Consider the following 13,157-nt stretch of genomic DNA (forward strand, 5'->3'; position numbering starts at 1 on the left):
GGATCTAGAATGTCTCCTTTTCCTCAACAGTCAGCTGCCCTTAAGCTGCCGACTGGGAATTTGTTTGCAGCACTGATACTACAAACAGTGGGCTCGGTAGAGACTGGAAGTAGCTACCTCACTACCATCTCTTAAGGCATATCCGGAGCCATCTGGGACTGAACTGGACAATCCATCTACCCTGATATTAACTACTCTGACTGATTGGCAGGGCAGTACTCAGGACGCTCAGGCAGAGAGAGGCCTTCCAAACCCTCAGCAGAGCCGCTGAAGGAGAGGGCTGGATGGGGGGACAATGTTCCAGGGGCGCTGGTCATTCTGGGGGTCTACGAGGCTGAGCGACAGCGTGACTTGTTTTCTTCATGCAAGGTTTGGGTTGGATTTTGGCAATAGGATAGGGTTGCCAGGTCTCAGCTGACCACCAGTGGGGAATGGGAGGGTAGGGATGCCAGCTCCAGGTTGGGAAACTCCTGGAAATGTGGGGATTGAGCCTGGGGGTGACAGGGACCTCAGTGGGGTACAGTGCCCATAGGGTCTACCCTCCAGCATTCATTGTCTCCAGAGGAATTGATCTCTGTAGTCTGGAGATGAGCTGGGATCCCCAGGAAGAGGGCCCTTGGTGGTTCTTGGCAGCTTGCCCCAAGATCCTTTATTAACTGGAGCAGAGGTCCATCAGTGGCTATTAGCCACAAGGTATAGATAGGGGCTCTGGGGCAAGTGATGCTCTGTCTTCTTGGTGCTTGGGGGGGGGTCAACAGTGGGAGGGCTTCTAATGTCCTGGCCCCACTAGTGGACCTCCTGATGGCACCTGGTATTTCTGGCCACTGTGTGACACGGAGTGTTGGACTGGATGGGCCTTTGGCCTGATCCAACATTGGCGTCTCTTATGTTCTTATGAAATGCTAAGGATTGAGTCCGGGGCCTTCTACAGGCACAGCAAGGGCTCTGCCACTGAAGCAACGGTCCCCCTATCTAAAAGCAGAACAGCATCATGGGCAGTGCTCCCTCTAAACTATGGAATCTTGTGAGCAAAAATGCTACTTTGTGAGCTACTGGCATGAAAGTTGTGAGCAGGTGATTTGTCTACTGCATAAATTAGTTTGCTCTGGAGCCCTCCTTCCTGAGCTGAGACAAAAATGTGTGAGCTGGAGGCTAAAAAACTGTGAGCTAGCTCACACTAACTCAGCTTAGAGGGAACACTGATCATGGGTAGAGTTTTGCTCATGAAGTCGAAGCCACGTTATGAAGAGTCCATCCAGCTCAGCACCATCTCTTCTGACTAATAGCAGCTTTCCAGGGACTCTGGCAAAAATAAGAAGGTGTTTTCCTGAGATCTTTATATTGGGGCTCATCTTTTCGGTCTGAATTCTGGCTCTACATTCCTTTCCATGTCAGAGCAGGCGCCAGCCTAGTAAGACCAAGACCACCGAGCTGTGCTTCTTCTCCCCCTACAAGCTCTATAGTGTTATTTCCAGGACTTACTTTCTAACCTGGAAAAGGAAAAGTAGCTGGCAATTGGAAATGAGGCCTCCTCGCAGGAAGCTGACACTTCGCAGGATCCCTGGGAGTGCGCTGCAAAAGGCAATTCCATCAAAGCACCTGCTGGAGAGAGTGAGAGATGGTTAGTGGATGCCTCGGGAAGGGGCTATTTGCCCACTTGGGAGGGGGAGAGCCCTTCTAAACTGGGCATATAGTGCCATAGAGTCCCCCTTCCAAAATGGCCCTTTTCTCCAAGTGAACTGATCTGTCGCCTGGAAATCGAATCCTAGGAGACCTCCAGCCACCCCCTGGAGGTTACAACCAGAGAGAACCATGGAAGAAGATTACACAACAAACAAAAATACTGTGGAGAATAATGAAAACAAGCAGGCAATATATGTGTGTGTGTGTGAGAGAGAGAGAAAATGAAAATGCATTAACAATAATAAAGTCACAACTTTTCAGCATTCAGAGACAATGTCAACATTCAAAGGGCATATTGCATGTAGAAGTCCAAATCCACATCAAAGCAAGCCATAACAATCCACATGAAATAAAGCTGTCTGTAGAAATGAAGTGTGTGTGTGTGTAATATTGCTCCAGCTCCAGCTGAACTCTCTGGATTTGTGAATATGAGGTTCCTGTATTCTCTTCTGAAGCAACGTTTTGCGAAACGGTTTCCAAGTCGACATTAGATTCGTTAGGAAGAAAGGAAGAAAGAACATTCATATCTCACTGATAAGAATCACATACACAAGTGCTTCATTTCTACAAACAACTTTATTTCATGTTGACTGTTATGACTTGCTTTGATATGGATTTGGACTTTTACATGCAATATGCACTTTGAATGTCGACATTGTCTCTGAATGCTGAAAAGTTGTGACTTTATTATTCACACACACACATATATATTACTTACTTGTTTATCACCTTCAACTGTGGATGCCCAATTACATCCAGCTGCTGATATTTGGGACTGGGTCTCCTCCCCACAAGTTATAGTCATTTGATTTAATCATACCCAGTGTTCCCTCTAAGCTGAGTTAGTGTGAGCTAGCTCACAGTTTTTTAGCCTCTGGCTCACGCATTTTTGTCTCAGCTCAGGAAGGATAGCTCCAGAGCAAACTAATTTATGCAGTAGCCAAATCACTTCATCACAACTTTAATGCCAGTAGCTCACAAAGTAGAATTTTGACTCACAAGACTCCACAGCTTAGAGGGAACATTGACACCCCCCCCCCAATTATGAACCCTGTGGGAAAAAAGACACAGAAGCCCCTTGGGGGAAAGAAGACCCCAGTTTAAGAGGACAATAACATTTCTGCTATTCCCGCCCACCAAACATGTGCTAGGTGCTGTACAGAGGTGCCCCTCCACTAACCTGTCAGCGAACAAAGCAAGCATTCAATTGAACCTCCCAAGACAACCAGGATGGTTCCTGGAGAGAGAGAGAGAAGGTGGTATTAATTAATACCTCTGCTAAGCGGAATGGCCTTTTTGTGCATTTAAAGGGACAGGGTACCTTTTTATTACAATAGAAATGCCGGCCTCCAGGTGGGTGGTGGGGATCCCCCAGAATTACAGCTCATCTCCAGACAACAGAGATCAGTTCCCCTTGGGGAAATGGGTGCTTTGGAGGGTGAACTCTACGGCATTGTATCCCACTGAGACCCCTATCCTCCCCAAGCTCCATTCCCAAAATCTCCAGGAGTTTCCCAACCTTGGTCTGTTAACCCCACCACCCCATTCCCCTGCCAGTGGGCGGGGGGGGGACCTGGCAACCCCAATTGTAAAACAAAACCCAGATGACCATTTAAAACACAAACCAACCCACACCTTTGTGAGCATCCCAAAGTGGCTTTTAGGGAGGAGAGACCTGGTTTTCTGAGCTCATCGGCATGGGACATGCTTGGTTGTAAGTGTCACTGAATTTACTTCCTAGGAATAGGGTCACCAGTTCTGAGTTGGGGGGGAAACTGGAGATTTTGGGGGTGGAGCCCGAGGAGGGAAGGTTTTGGGGAGGGAAGAGGCTTCAATGGAGTATAGTGCTGTACAGTCTACCTTCCAAAATGTCCATTTTCTCCAGGGGAACTGATACCTGGAGATCAGTAGTAATCGTGGGAGATTACTACTCAGGATTACCTATCAGAATGCCGGACCCTAAGCAGCCAGCTAAGGGACAGGGGTTATCCTGTTGGCATCATTAAAAAAAAGCAAAGGAAAGAGCAGATCATATCAAAAGGGGTGGGTTCAAACAGAGAGCAAACGTATAAAATTCGCCATGAAATTTAATCATTTTTCTCACCGTATTACATCTATCATTAATAAGCACTGGCCAATAGTCCAGCATATTACAGGTTGTGCAGAAAAAAAACCCTATAGGATTTAAAAGGGGATTGAATATACGTGACCGCATTATTAGAGCAGATATTGATAGACAACAGTGGGACTTACATTCAACTAGGGATCATTTTAAATGTAATAACTGCTCCATTTGTTATTTAAGTTTGGAACTTCGTGAGTTTGCCCACCCACTATTGAAACCACCATACCAACTGAGACATATCTCTAACTGTAATAGTAAGAATTGTATTTATGTCTTAACATGTGTATGTACATTTTTTAACGTGGGCAAAACCAGTTGACCAATCAAAATTAGAATTATGGAACACCGCTCCAGAATTAAAAACCAAATTAGGGAAGCTCCACTTGTGGAACACTGGCTACAGAAACAGCACTCTCTGGATGATTTACGCTTTTTTGTTATTTATAAATATCAAGCTGTTAAATACCGACATGTGGCTATTGAGAGACTATTGGCACAAAGAGAATGGATACGATGGTCCCAAATGGATTGAATCAAGAAATGGACCTCTCATGTTTCATTGGATAGTGCTATACCAGTGCTATGACAGTCTGCATTGGGACATTATTGTGAGATGGACATGGAGTCTTTAAAACAAATGCCATGGCTGCTCCAAATCATAGGCTCTTAATGAGGAGGAGGCCCCAAAGAATTTTTTTTAATTTAACCATATTGGTACTATGTAGAAGAAGAAGAGATTGGATTTATACCCCACCCTTCACTACCCAAAGGCGTCTCAGAGTGGCTTACAAACTCCTTTCCCTTGCCCTCCCCACAACAGACACCCTGTGAGGTAGGTGGGGCTGAGAGAACTCTGAGAGAGACTGCTCTTTTTTCAAGGACAGCTGTGCCAGAATTATGGCTTGCCCAAGGTCATCCAGCCAGGTGCAAGTGGAGGAGTGGGGAATCAAACCCGGTTCTCCCAGATTAGAGTCCGTGCACTTAACCACTACACCAAACTGGTATTGGGATATTGTTGTAAAAAAAGTATGGATACTTTAAAACTTTGTTAGAACAATTATGATTGCTCCTAATGGCAGGATTTTAATGAGGCAGAAGCCCCAAAGGAATGTTTTGTTTGGTTTTTTGCTTAAACCACACCAGTCTTATGACTGTCTATAGTGTTGCTAAATAAGCATGGGCACTTTAAAACATTTCTAGAAGGGTTATGGCTGCTCTAAACTGCAGGATTTTAATATGAGTAGAGCCCCAAGAGAATGTTTATTTTATGAATGGTGTTTTGGAACAAGGATGATAAAACACGCGGGCACTTTAAGGAAAGGTGTTCTTGACACAGCTGCTCCTGATTGTGAGGCTTGGAACAAAAGAAATAGACAGAGCAAAACCCCAAATTTGTGACTACCTGATAGAACTTGAAAGATATGCTGTCTTAGATAGGTTATTATGTTTGCTGCAAGGTGTGAGCGAGCTCTTTTCACAATTTTAATAATTATAAATAAGGTGGAATGGAATTGTATTGATGTATTAATATTTTTGTTTATTTCAGTTCTGAAGGGGCCCTAGACAATGCTGCTATCTTAAGAGCTTTTGGGCTCACAAAGAAAAATTATTGCACCTTATCTCCTTTATATAAACATCACGGTCCTTGAAAAAGATTCATTCGAAATGGGTAAATTACTAGAGTCCCATGGGACTAGTGATAGTGTTACTGACAAGGTGCTGTCTGAATGTAAGCCTGCACTCGACGTATTGTTTGGGTGAAACATATTTTTCTCTATGCATTGTTTGGGTGAAATATATTTTTGATAATATTTGATACCAATATTTAGAAAACAGTACTTAAAAAAAGAAAAAGAATAAAGCATAAAATTGTTTTACCATAAACATATATTTATTGTACACAGTGATGTATATTTTTGTATGTCTTCCTAACACTTCGACCCTCAGTTTTTGTATTTAACCCCTGGAAGTTGGCAACTCTACCTAGGAAGCATGTTTTCTAGGCAAACTTAATAAATAAGCCCCACTGCTCTGAGGGACTTACTTCTGAGTAAACACAGCCAGGCAGAATGGAATTTCTTCATCTTTGGCAGCCTGATCTAGGATTGCCAACTTCAGCTTGGGAAATTCCTGGGGATTTGGGGGATGCTGTCTGGGGAGAGAGCTCAGTGGACAGGTGAGGCTGTAGAGTATACTTTCTAAAGCTGCCATGTCCTCCAAGGAAACTGATCTCTGGGCTCCATCTGGAGGTTGGCAACTCTAGCCCAGGTCATATGCATGTTTTAAGTCCTGCTGATCTCAAACAGGGCTTCCTCCCTTGTAAGTGTGGATTAGAATTGTAAACCCATTCCAGTGTTCAACAGTACTGACCCCTAAATTAGGGTACCAGGACCGTTGCTATCATTACAAAGAAGTTCTCCTGTTTCAAATGTCAGTGTGGTATCTATATGTTCAGCTATTCTTTATGTTGGGGGGGGGGGGGAATTAATCCCTGCAGGTAGAAAACAGAGAACTGGGTTTTCTCCATGACAGATTAGTTTTCTATATGCAGAGGGGGTGCTTGGTCAGTTTCAGAGGCTTGATCCGAAGCAAAGTGCCCTGCACATTCCTTGGTGTGTCGAGTTCTGTGTAGCCTAGCTGGGAGGATCCCGTGAAGAGGCACGTATCTGCTCTACCAATAGCTTATGTCTCTCCAGAATCATCTTTGGAAAGTTCCTGCCTCCTAGGCCGAATGTGAAGGACATAGACCTTGGGGGGGACAGTGTTACCACTTTGCGTATGCTCAGGGCACTCAGTTGATTATCATTCCTAATGTCCTCCAGCAGAGTCCTGTTTCCTAGATATTTGGTTTTAATTAGTGGATGGGTGAAGATACAGGGTTGTGTCCCTTGGATCAATTAAAGGACAAAACAACAGGGTCAGACCAAAGGTTCATCCAGTCCAGTATGTTGTTTCAAACAGTGGGCAGCTGGGTACTACTGGAAAGCCCAACAAATATGATGTGAAGGCAACAGCAGTCCTCCACTGGTGCCTCCCCCCCAACTGATAGGCTGCCTTTGAACATGGAAGCTCCATTTACCTAAAAGACTATTAATCGTATCTAATGTAGCTATGAAAATAGTTTTTTCTCTCATTCCTTAAGTTTTAATGTTTAGTGAAATGCTTCACAGGAAATACTTGTGCATTTTTCTGTACTATTTTGGAAGGGACAACTGAAAATGTTAAAAAGTTGCCAACTGTTGCACTGGCGGTACACCTGGGCACTTCAGAGCAGCCTGAGACAGGGGAAATTTAGCAGCTGACTCTTTTCCTGGTAAGGAAGCAAGGCAGTCTTGAAAGCTAACGACTGTGTATTAACGGCAGAGGAGCACAGGCCACTGGAAAAGGTGGCAGCTTGCCCCTATAATCGTGATATGCCCCAAATACAACTGCAAGATATACATGCACACGTTATATATCACAAGCAGGCAGCAGAGGGAGCCACAAGCCTCCTAGGTGCTGGAACAGTAAAAGAAGGCCGCTTGTGAAGGTTGTGAGTATAGTAGCAGCAGATGTTAATGTTGCTGATTTTTTTAGCATTTTCTGCAAAAGAGGGAGAGATTCAGACTTTACATTGTTGTTGCAGGAAAACCAAATTTCTCTCTCTCTTTTTTTGGGGGGGATGCACAATGCATCCAATCCTAAAAGAAATCAACCCTGGAAGGCCAGATACTGAAGCTGAAGCTCAAATACTTTGGCCACCCAATGAGAAGGGAGCACTCATTGGAGAAGACCCTGCTGCTGGGAAAGACTGAAGGTCAAAGAAGACGGGGACGGCAGAGGATGAGATGGTTAGACAATGTTATTAATGCAAAGAACATGAAGTTAAGCAAACTTCAGAGCATGATAGAAGACAGGAGGGCCTGGCGTGATGTGGTCCATGGGGTCGCGAAGAGTTGGACCCGACTGTGCGACTGAACAACAACAATGCATCCAAAAAGGAATCTGGTTTGGGGATTATGGTTAAACCATTGCGCTGTCACTATACAGCACATTTCTTTGGCTTGGCCTGGCCTATGCAGGGTTCTTCATGTAGCAAGTTGTGTGTGTGTGTGTGCACGCGTGCATGTCGTGTGTGTGTAAAAACCTGTTTCTCGTACCCAGGATTATTTCCAGACTTTCCTCCCCAATAAAACATCCACACTCTGATGAGCCTCCCTTCTAGCGTCTGTGAAGTCACTGCAGCCCAACCAATGCATCCAAGCCCATGGTGAACAAGCAGCACTAGGAGAGTTACTGAGATTTCTAACTTTGTGGTCAGAAAATATTTAGGGGGGGGGGAAGCAAGCCCTGGGGGCGTGACCGCATCACTGAGCGAGTGCCACACAGCTGTTGCATTGATCTGGCGTCAGCTAAAAAAAAAGGGGATATGTACATGTCTGCACACATAATAGAACAGCTGCAACACAAACAGAAAATAATAGGTCCTGTTCGGGGTTGCCAGCTCTGGATCGGGAAATACCTGGAGCTCCTGGAGGCGGAGCCTGGGGAGGGCGGAGTTTGGGGAAGGACCTCAGCGGGGCATAATGCCGGAAAGTCCACCCTCCAAAGCAGCTGTTTTCTCCAGAACTGATCTTGACCATCCGGAGATTCAGTGGGAGATCTCCAGGCACTACCTGGCAACACTAGCCCTGTTCCAGAAGGTGGCAGCAGCAAGATCCAGCAAGGACATGGGGGGAAGTGCCTGTTTGTTGTGTGGACGCAGTGTTCCCTCTAAGCTGAGTTAGTGTGAGCTAGCTCACAGTTTTCTAGCCTCTGGCTCACACATTTTTGTCTTAGCTCAGGAAGAACAGCTCCAGAGCAAACTAATTTATACAGTTGCCAAATCGCTCGCTCACAGTTTTAATGCCAGCCACTCACAAAGTAGAATTTTCGCTCACAAGACTCCACAGCTTAGAGGGAACATTGGAGCCATTCACTTGGTGTGCTTCCTGGGGTCTGATCCCTACGCAAACAGCAGTGAAGCAGCAAGAAGCCTGTTTCTCTCAACTGTGCCATTTCAGAGAGTGGGAAGCGGGAAGGGCGGCCATCCCATAATTGAATACTCCTGGCTGAGTGCAAAACATCCTCGCATAAGAGCATGGCAGGGAGGTGGCCAACCCCAACCCTTTCATCCTGCCAATCCAGCTTTCTGAGGATAACTCAACTGTGCCATTTCAGACAGTGGGAAGAGGAAGCGGGAAGGGCGGCCATCCCGTAATTGAATACTCCTGGCTGAGTGCAAAACATTCTCGCGTAAGAGCGTGGCAGGGAGGTGGCCAACCCCAACCCTTTCATCCTGCCAATCCAGCTTTCTGAGGATACATTTGTCGCACGGAACAGGGTGTCAGCTGACGTCCAAAGTGCATACGTTGAGATGCAAATTTACCCCCTCCTTTGCCGTTCGCGTGAACCATACCCTGGCTGACAGCCACACTAATGTCTGGATGATGCAGTTGTCCGAACTCTGCAATCTGAATTGAGCCAAACCCGGTGTCTGGCCTGGCCTGGCCTGGCCTGACCTGGGGCCGGATACTGCCCCCCAGCGGGGTTCTCATGCAGATACGTGCCTCTTCACGGGATCCTCCCAGCTAGGCTACACAGAACTCACCCAGGAGTACAGGAAGGAAGGGAGGCAGCTGATGCCCAGAAAGGCCTTGGTCGAGCATTGCCCATTTTCCCCGCACGGGTAGGCCTCGGGAGGGGCTTCCTCTCAGAATGGTTATTTTCCACCCCTGCCTCCGTTTCATCACATAAAATGAAAACAATCCCACATGTTTTCTCCTGGCAGAGAACAGAGAGGGTGTAGGTGGATCAAAAACGATGCAAGTTGGGTATGTGCTGCCCCAGCCAGCGTTAACTGTAGTTTAGTAAAACTGCTGTGTATCTTTAGCGCCGGACAGGATAGGGTACATTGGGCTTAGGGTTACCCCCCTACAGGTGGGACCTGGAGATCTCCCAGAATTACAAGTGATCACCAGACAATGGAGATTTGTTCACCTGGAGAAAATGGCTACCTTGGAGGGTGAACTGTATGGCGTTATCTATATATCTAATAGCCAAGTTGCCCCCTTGGAGGGTGAATTGTATGGCGTTATTTTTGTAAAATTACTTCATTCATACGCCGCCTTTCTCTCCACTAAGGACCCAAAGCAGCTTGTATCGTTCTCCTCTCCTCCACTTTATCCTCACAACAATCTTGTAAGGTAGGTTAGGCTGAGAGAGTACTTGTTAAGAGAAACGTAGTTCATTATTAGAATGCTGAATAAGGATCCAGTATCCTCACATATAGTTTAGATTACTGAGCACGAGACAGTTAATGTTCTTAACAGGTTTTCTATGTGTTTCTGTCCCTTCTCTCACCCTTGCCCAAAAGTCTATTAACACCCCTGAACTTTTAGGCAACCATTTTCATGGTCACAGTGTGAGGACTCCCTTATCTCTCTTCTATGTTGTAGAAGGATTGTTTTCCTTTTTTGCCCTTCCCAGGAATTTGAAATGTTCTGTAAACAGGGGTTAGGAGTGAGTTATGTCTAGGGAATGGGATTTAGTCACAGAAGCCTGTCTTTTTGTATTTTCCTATAAATGACGGACTCCATGTCTGTTCAGCATACCAGTTTGTCGGTGAACGGGCTGGTATCAGAATGAATTCATTCTTAAATAAAACTACCTACTTTGCAAGCAGAAAGCCCTGGAAGTCACAGAAGCCTGCCTTTACCTTTACCTTTATAAATGACGGACTCCATGTCTGTTCAGCATACCAGTTTGTCAGTGAACGGGCTGGTATCAGAATGAATTCATTCTTAAATAAAACTACCTACTTTGCAAGCAGAAAGCCCTGGAAGTGAGTCTTTTCTCTCTCTCCCAGATAGACCTTGGTAATTTGCATTTAGTTCAAGTATGGCTGTGTAAGGGATGAGGGCTGAAAGAGCCTATAATTTGCTAAGCCCCTATGATTGGAAGGGGGCCATGAGTTTGACAGGATCCATCCTTGGAGGAGGACAGTAGCCTGGTGGGCGTAATTGCCAGCAGCTGCACGGCTTGGTTATCTCAAGGGAGTGGCAGTAGCCCAGGTGGTTAGATGCTGATTAACCTTTCAGGAGGCACCAGAGTATCCTTGGACTTCGAGTTGATAAGCTGCCTCTGGAGATGGAACTGGATTCTGTTCTATGGTGATTTAGTACTGAACTGTCTAGGAGGACTTGCCATATAAGAAGCTGCAGCTTCCCTTTTTAGAATTGCCAACCTACCTTCGCATTCAAATGTTTTACTGCCAACTGCTCAGAGGCTGGATGATTTCTGCACTGCATACATCCTGAGTGTTTGAATGTTTTTATTCAATTAAATGAAATAAGTCCTTTAAAGATATTTGCTGGGTGCTGAGAGTTATCTGTCTGCTGGCTAGCTACAAACTTATCTACTGAAGCGAACCCCAAGGTCGGTTGGACCTGACAGACTGGCCAGCAAGCCTCCAGGATGGGGATCTGAACCTGAATCTCCTAAGATCCTAGGCTGACGTTCCAGCCATTACACCACCCTGGCTTATGCCCTGCAGCGGGTCCCGTCCCTCCTTCCCCAGGCTCCACCCCCAAAATCTCCAGTTATTTCCCAGCCAGGAGTTGGCAACCCTGGCTGCACAGCAGCACAGAGCATAGAGGACACACTGCTGAAGAGTCCAACCCCAAGTCCTGCTGAGAGACAGACACGCTCTGGGACTTCCATGCTGAGAAGTTGATTCCTAGGAACGGAATTACGTGTTCTGCACGTGGAACTCTTAGAGCACATCTATCGACAGGACCTGGGATGAGTGTCTCAGGTCGTCTGGCCCAGAGATGTTTTCGTTTGCTGGCATTGTGGATCTGGGGCATGCAGGTCCCTGGATCCCAACCAGCTTCCTTGGGTGCCGCCAGGTCCTTTCCCACGGCGGTTGGTCACATCTTTCCCTCAAAGGCCAATGCTGTCTGCCGGAGGTTGTCGAGCACTGTGAGAAGAGAGTCCCTAACAATTGCGAACTGTCACGAAGAGCAGCCTCCGCTCCCCTCCCAAGGATTTTGTGAAGATAAAGGCGCTTCTTTTTTTGGTTGCAGATCACGCCTCTGCAGCAGCTGCCAACAGTTTCCCTCTCAGGTCCCTCACTGGTTTACTTTTGCAGTTCAGAAGTCCGAAGGAGAAGCAGGCTTCTAATCCACTCAACGCCCTCGTCACAGAAACCACTAGAGGCCTTGAGCAATTTACCTCAAGTGGGGTTTTAAAAAAATATTTTGAAAGCCATGAAGGAAAAAAGGATGGGCCCAAACTCTCGGAAGTGGGGTAGGAAATGACACAGACCCTCCCTCTGTGGCCTCACTTTCTCACACACCAAACAGGAATACCTCACAAGGGTGTTGTGAAGTGCTTTTGGATTTGTTTAAAAACAACTTCACATATGATCGTGTATGAAGGCTAGGGTTGTCAGCCTCCAGGTGGGACTGGAGAAGTCCAGGAATTAAAATTGATCTTCAGGCTACATAATTTATTTAATAAATTTATTCCACTTCTCTTGAAGAAAATGGCTGTTTTGGAAGGTGGACTGTATGGCATTATACCCTACCGAGGTCCCTCCCGCTCTCTAAACCCCACTCTCCCCCCAAAATCCCACTCTCAGATCTCCAGGTATTTCCCTTCAGGAGTTGGTAACCCCAATGAAAGTGCTCTGTCTGTTTCTCCCCCCTTCCTCAACTTAGGCCAAAGCATCCCATCTGGAATGCAGTGCATGAAGGCTGCATCAGCAGGATCATGTCTTCCCTGATGTGACAAATGTCTCTGGCCAATAACTGCCATTTTGATCAGAGAATTTTCCCCCAACAGAATTTCGTCTCACAAAGCGCCAAACTAGACATGACACTGAAGTGTTTTTAAAACTCCCAGTGGCTGTTTTAAGGCAAAAGCAGTAGGGTCGGAGTGGAGAGAGAGTACGGTGGGTTTAACCCTTTTCATACCCATCGTTCCCTTCCAGCCCAAACTGTCCTTCCCTCACCAGGGATCCAGATATGTGGTTACAATCAGTGTTCCCTCTAAGCTGACTTAGTGTGAGCTAGCTCACCGTTTTTTAGCCTCTGGCTCACACATTTTTGTCTTAGCTCAGGAAGGATGGATTCAGAGCAAACTAATTTATGCAGCAGCCAAACCACCTGCTCACAACTTCAATCCCAGTAGCTCACAAAGTACAATTTTTGCTCACAGGACTCCATAGCTTAGAGGGAGCATTGGTTACAATCAAGTTTTTATTTTTTTGGGGGGGTGGGAGTTTGGCGGTGTTGCTTGGAGCCCAAAAGCACCATGTGGGGAATGG

The sequence above is a fragment of the Gekko japonicus genome, unplaced genomic scaffold (genome assembly GCF_001447785.1).
Source record: "Gekko japonicus isolate JY-2015 unplaced genomic scaffold, Gekko_japonicus_V1.1 scaffold2173, whole genome shotgun sequence".
Classification (NCBI taxonomy): domain Eukaryota; kingdom Metazoa; phylum Chordata; class Lepidosauria; order Squamata; family Gekkonidae; genus Gekko; species Gekko japonicus.